The sequence below is a fragment of the Lactuca serriola genome, chromosome 7 (assembly GCF_051521515.1).
Source record: "Lactuca serriola cultivar US96UC23 chromosome 7, Lser_US96UC23_V15, whole genome shotgun sequence".
Taxonomy (NCBI): domain Eukaryota; kingdom Viridiplantae; phylum Streptophyta; class Magnoliopsida; order Asterales; family Asteraceae; genus Lactuca; species Lactuca serriola.
Window position 1 is genome coordinate 7,571,767 of NC_136414.1, and position 7,328 is coordinate 7,579,094.

The 7,328-nt window shown below is 31.7% G+C and overlaps 1 long non-coding RNA gene across 2 annotated transcripts; it reads left to right on the forward strand.

The window, feature by feature from the left end:
* The first annotated feature begins 518 nt into the window (after positions 1 to 518).
* LOC145062158 (uncharacterized) lies at positions 519 to 5,208 on the forward strand. 2 transcript variants are annotated; one of them, XR_013687458.1, is made up of 6 exons: positions 519 to 1,558; positions 1,639 to 2,582; positions 2,684 to 2,714; positions 3,808 to 4,337; positions 4,494 to 4,631; positions 4,762 to 5,208. It is a non-coding gene; the product is annotated as an uncharacterized LOC145062158 (long non-coding RNA). The 2 variants fall into 2 exon arrangements; XR_013687457.1 differs by having other exon boundaries at positions 3,808 to 4,631.
* Positions 5,209 to 7,328: the final 2,120 nt, after the last annotated feature.

Here is a 7,328-nt window from a genome sequence, read left to right on the forward strand (position 1 = left end):
TTACCTATTTTAATATATATATATATATATATATATATATATATATATATTATGTATTTATGTAATTTTTAAAATTTTGTATATAGTTTTTTTTATGTATTTATGTATTTTAAATGTATAAACATAGTTTTTGTGTATTTATATTGATTTTTAAGTATTTTTACTTTCTTTTATGTATTTTGGCATATTTTCACATATTTATGTATTTTGTAAAGTTTTTTTTATATAATTTTTACATATTTTTATATATTTTTAATGTATTTTGTTATTTTTATGTATTTTGGTGTTGTTTTTATATATATATATATATATATATATATATATATATATATATATATATATATATATATATATTATTAAACATATTGCATATTTCTTGAAATTTAAGAGGTATAACTACCTAAGCATAATATACAATCATATTAAGCGTACAATGTAAACGTCTTAAATGCGTACTTAAATGTATCTTACGGCGTTATATTGAAAACCCTAATCTCATCTACACACCGCCATCTGCCATCACACCACATCTCTTCCATGTCACACCTCGCTCTCTTCGGTCTCCGACAACCTCTGTTACCACTAACTTCTTAACGCCACCCATACAACCTAGAAGTGTGTCACTTGCCATCCTTTCCCCAATTAACCTTCACGTACCCAACTGGATGGCCAACGCCTTGGAAATCCACCTTTACCAGAACCGGCGTCCGCCGCCCCTCTATTCCAAACTCCATTATCTCTTCTTTCTCATTTGAACTCATCAGTGGTCGACTACAAAAATCCTATGCTCACAATTTCGATCACAATAGTCCCATGCCTTCCACCCAAATTTGTTTCCTGGAAACGTCGACTTGAAAATTTGACGGCCACCACCAACCTCCACTCTTGCGTTGCTACTAAATCGGCCGCCTTCATCGATATATTTTCTGCTAACCCACCACCACAGTCATTGCGTCATACCACTCATCACCACTGTCGAAGCACCATTATACTTGTGCTTCTTCTGTCCCTAAAAACCCTAGACCCCTCACCATTCCATGAAAACCCGCCACCACCATCATCGGCTAACACCTCCACTGCCAGCAAACCACAACACTATCTTCTGTCATAAGCGTATCCCCAAGAAACCAATTTCCACCACCATCAGATCATTCACCATTCACTACCATTTCCAATAGATGCTCAAAATCCAAATGTTACCTTCATTACTGTAAGCATCTCTTATTTCCTTTTCTCTCCCCTTAATCCAAATTTTCCCCATCTCTAATTGTCACCATCGCTAGAGGACCATAGCATGAGACGTCACCTTCTTTTATGTCACCATTTTTCCCCTGCTACAACCACATGGCCACCATCACATACTGTAGGTTCATCTCTCTCTCTCTCTCTCTCATACACACACATACAGTCTCTCTTTATCTCTCTAAACCACTTTACAACCACCTACCACTTAGCCTTATTTGAAAACCCTAGAAAGTGTTTCAGTTGACGGTAAGAAAGCATCATACTCCCGTTGCAACTAATGGTAGATAATCAATGGTTGGTCTACACATCTTCGGTAAGATGATCGATCACATGTATGCTATTGATTTTCTGGTTTGATTTTGTCTTAAGAAGTTATCCTTTTCGATTTTACAGGTTTCGTTATGCATATAGACTCGATTACATGTATGGAATCACTCATATTTCCTCATTTTTTTTCTCTTGAGGTAACTTTAACCCATTTTCAGTCTGATTATTATATGTGTATAGCTATTTCATTTTTTAGATATAGATAGTGTTTATGATCTAAAAAACACAATGGTGTTGGTATTTCTATCTCTTAAACATAAAAATGACAAGTCTACCAAACAAGAATTAAAGATAAATGAAAAGGTACACATTACATAATTTAGTTTTTTTACACATGATGTTGGAAATAAAGATTCAAAGAAAGATTTGTTGTTATATTTTGGTGTAGGAAAAGGCTGATGATTTAGTATCTAAAAAGCAAATAAGTTCAACAAAGAAGAGACACAAAAGCGATGTTTGAATAAAGATGTGGTTCGTACATCCCTTGGATTTAAACGTTAACTTCTATAATAGAGAAAAATCAGATTCCTTTTATGTCTAAGACAAATCTGGAAGGTCACTTTGTACTAGCAATCTATAAACATCCAAGTCTTGTAGATAGCTAAATGTGTTTTTGGTTCTGTAGTGATCTGGAATGGAATGAAAAATAGTTATAGAATGCATATTGTTACATATATATCATGATGGGTTGTGACTAGCAGGATAGAAAACTGATGAGAAGGATTTAATTCAAGTATGAAATTATTTTTATACTTTGTTGTCATTGTTAGTTGATCAATGAGAAAAGGCAGGGGAGAAAGAACATAAAAATAAAAAAAGACCACTCTCATTGTTTCTTATTTTCCGGCCAAGTTCCATGAGCTTCCAAAATCAAATTCGTGAAATTGTTGGTATGTTTCATGTTTCAAGTACATGTGCTCCCTTTAATTGTGAAAATCAACATTGAAACTTCAGATCCTTATTTCAATGATGAAAATATTCCCCTGTATACAAGCTCTCCTTTTTTGTAGGTAGATTTCCACATTTATCTTTTTATGCAGTTTCTCTTTGTGTATGTGTACTCTCTATTGCATTACTTATGAGCACTTGCTGTTTCATTCTTCTTTTACAGCCTTGCCTTCCATTTTCTCTTGATCACCTCGGTTAGTGAGTTTTTCCCATCATTTTTTGTTCATAGATTAACTTCAGTTGATTTATTAAGCTATATATTATGGGAGATGATATATCCACTTTTCAAATTTATCCTTCCACTTAAAAAAAATGATTTTCCAATTATACCCTTTTGTTAATTAAAAAAGTTATATTATATGATGAAACGGCCTCTTCCTAATCAGCTATCAAGAATCCGCTCTTCCATCTTCGGTCGCTGCTCCTTCATTGCAGGTCATCGTTCGGCGTTGCTTCTTTGCCGATCTCCGGCTACCACTCGCCAGCCTCCAACGCTGGTACTTTTCCGGAGGGCACTACTTTAGCTATTGCTGATTTCGTCTGATTAATCATTAGGGGTCAAGAACAAAGCATCTTAAATGTTTGATTATATTGTTGATTACATTTGTTTCATCTGATTAATAAGTTTTCTTATTCATTTTTAACGACATATTGGTAATAGTGCTAATTCATCTGATAAATAATTTTTCTGATTCATCTGATTAGTAAGTATTCAGATTCATCTGGTTCATAATGTGATAATTAGCCGATTACACTGTTAAAAGTGGTTGCTGATTCCATTTGTCATTTGATTAAAATGGAAAAACTGAATGTTAAAATTGATTAAAGAGATCATAATGGATTTATCATATTGGAATCGAGAACTCTATATACAAACAATTAATTTTTATACATAGGAAAAAAAAATGTAATGTTGCAAGGATGCGAATCGACGACCTGCTCATTTGTTCGATCTTTGATTTCAGATTTCTAAAGTGGGTGTTTATGAGATTTTTGTTTCTTGATCATTTTTTATTTGGGATTGCTTGTTTCCTAATGAACTCAACAATAACTAAAGCAGTGGTCGGAGGCCGGCTAGTGGCAGCCAGATAACGGCGAAGAAGCGGTGCCGATTAGGAAGGAGGCCGTTTCAGATTCTTCTTTCTTTTCTTCATATACTTTTTTTAACGAACAAAAGGGTATAATGGGAAAACCAATATTTTTCTAAGTGGAAGAATAAATTAGAAAAGTGGATATATCAGCTCCCATATATTATATCAATCGTCATACCTGGCCTTTCCTTTTCAGAGTATGTGGATGAACAAGAGAGTATGTATGTTGGAGATGTGAAATTGGCTTGCATCTTTACCTGTTTCAGTGCGTCTTATCCCAGATTTTAATTTGGTAATGCATAGAAAATGAACATGTTCTATTAAATATGGTGTCCACTCATTGTTGGTGCCTATGTAGCAGGTGAAGATGCAAAAACAGCAGCCCATCCAGGTGAGATCATAACAAGTGCTCCCTCAAAGTACATTTTCATGAAAGTAAGTTGCTATTTATAGTAATTAATGTACTTACATTAAATTGTTTATTATAGCATTCTACATTTATAATGATAATAATTTGTTTTTTTTTTCAATTTATGTAATCTTTAACGTACTACTAATGAGGTATTATAGCAGCCCATCTTCCATTTTGTCAAATTGTGTGTTTTTTTTCAGTTTATGTAATTTTCAATTTGAGCGGTTGCAAATGTGACAGACCATGTTTGGTAGAGGTAGTCATGGCCAAAAGAGTCTGAAAGTCGTCTAGACCACCGGTTTGGTCTGGAGTAGGTACTTTTTTTACTGAATTTGATGAGACAAAACAGAAGAGGAACCTTGAACAAACACACGGAAGTGTGTTGGAATTTCTAGCATTTACCTTTTTTCAATGTTTTTATCAGAAAAATATGTAACCTAAATCTTCATTTTATTTGGTTGACTCACCAGGGGTAAAATCGTCATTAGTGAGCTTTGTGGACATCTGCATTTTATTTTGCTTAGCAACCAGTTGAACATGTAGGAGTATAATGGTTTTTTGGAGGAAACATGTTGATGAAGTGCGTAGATGGTTGAAATATTGATAAGGTAACACACTGTTACCACTCAACTCTCATATTTGTTGATTTATGACCCTTTTGTTTTTTTTATGGCTTTGTCATTTACTGTCCATTTCTATTGCTTAATTATCTTACATATGTAAATTCTTTTTTTGCAGGGATGCAACTGTTACCTAACCAAGAAGATTACTAAAATACCCCATGGGTAAAGATGTTTATCTTTTAGTAATGTGGTATTCATTTTGAATGCAACGCAACCTGTAAAAAGGAAAACTAGCATACCCTCTCCCATTACCAAGCTTTATTTTGATGAAAAAAAAGGCAAATTCAATAAAAATGTGAGTAAGTGGTGTCATAAAAAGTTCAATGTATTTCAAATCTTTGCTTAAACATTATTCAAAATGCTTATTTCAAAAGCTTAAATGTTTCGATTCCTAATAAGTTTACCTTATCATCAATTGCACTTTTTATAGAGTTAAGTTCACAAGGACAAAAAGCGACTACATGCGTCGCTCAATAAAAAATTTATAATTTGTTTAGGAGTCGAATTAGGAACATGATTATTTTTACAAGTCAAATTAGGATTGTTAAATGTGTTATATTAGGATTGTTAAATGTGTTATTTGTGCTACATACTATTGTAGACCATTTAGAGGAGCAAGTGACATCGTTTTATATCATTTGGCATGCTTATATCGTTGTAATATCCTTTGAATGACTTTATGTAGAATTATATGGTGCATCACATTAATGTTTAAATTTATCTCTTAGTTGAAAATATGTTTTAATAAGTTATTAAATTTATACAAAATTAGTCATTCAAATATTTATTAAAAACCTTCCAAAATTGGTATATACTAATCTTGCTAGAAAATTATATGAACTTCATACATTATATTTTTCTTTAGAAAGTTCGATTTAGTTAAAAAATTATGTTACGATATTGTTGTTTAACTACATAGAGTAAGACGTATCTGTTTGTTTTAAATTTGTTAATTAAATTGTATTTTCTGTTAAAAGTTTGAGAAATCAGTTTTATAATTAAAATAATTACTATTTAGGATAATATCTCAAAAATATTTAAGTTGACGTGTAAATCGTGGAATTTTTTTTCTTACACTACTTTTATTATACAAAGTATAAAAAGTTAGTTATTTTGTACACCTTTTCTATACCATCTTCACCTTTTTAATAAATAAATTTATAAAAGAAACACTAATTTATAAAAGAGAGTTAGCAAACTTTTTAAAGAAATTTAGGTCAAATTTTGATGGTGTGTTACACTTTAATATTAATGTGTAAATAAGTGTTTAAAAAACAATTTACATAGTTAGTTGGCTAAATTTTATTAAATTTTATATTAATCTAAGTTTATTGATAAAAATTAAAATGCATATAAAAGACTAAATAGACATAAATCAAGGTTTTTAACATTTTAGCCATATTTATGGCTTTGGTTTATAATTTGATTATTTATATACTTTTATAGCCAAACCCTTATACGTAAAACTTTTGCAAAAAGTTAGATGTCATTTTTAATGTTATTATTCCGTTAAATATATTTGAAGTCGAAACAGACAAACAATGTTTTATTTTGTGGATATGTTGTGCATTTTTTGAAATATGATATGTATTGGAAATAATCACAGCCCGCTGAATTATTTGTGTAAAAATCGAAAATGATAAATTGGGGTAACCGGGAGCTAAGCTAAATACCATTAACCGGTTCCAACCACTTCCAATTCAGTTTTTCGGTTAAAAAAATCATATAGAATGATATTTAGAGGTCTGCGTCATGACTGCATTGCCTAAGTGCTATCATATTGTGTAAAAACTATTCACTAAACACCTACCCAAACTTTAATCGCTAAAACGAATATTAGTCGACATAGAAATTAAAGTCATTCGAAAATTATTTATCGAAAAAATGGAACTTTTCAATGCTTAGGAAACTATTTTCTGAAAACAAAATGCAATCTTTTTCTACTAGAATAATTCTTATTTAACTGTTTAGATGTAGAAAACTATTTGCGCAAAATAATTGATCACCTCCAGAAACTAATTTTTGAAAAAACAATTTGCACCCGTCGCTTGGCGCGGGTAAATTTCATTGTAAGTTAACAAGCCAAAAGTCGCGGTTTGTCGTCCTCAAAAAAATGAAGTAACCACAAGTTAATCCAACATAAACGCCACCATCAAAACGAGGAAGAATGATTTTGAACTTTTTTTCCCACAGAGTCCTCTAAACAGGCTTTCTTACAACTATACCAACAGACATGCATATAAAGGAAGTGACCTCCATGAGTAGCACACTCCAACTAATGAAAGATAATCAATAACTCCTAGTTGCATCATAACTATATAAAGCACATCATGACTAAGACATGACCAAAGTCCCACATCACCATCGTCACCGGTATTGACCTTGTTGCTATATGCACATCATGATGATTTTGGTTGTATGCTTTGTCTTAGCCATTCCTACACTTGCAAATGAAAAAATAAATACTACATATCTTGGTAAATGCGAATTCCACAAAAAGATACATGACTATTAAATATGGACAAAGATATATATACACAGACGCAACCCTTTTCAAATAACTAAATTTTATGGAATGTTGCAAGAAAAAAAAAAAGAACAAATGCAAGAATAAAATGAATCAGGAAGTGAAAACAAGCACTAGAAATACTAAAGAAGTCACATGGTAAAAATGTTCTAGAC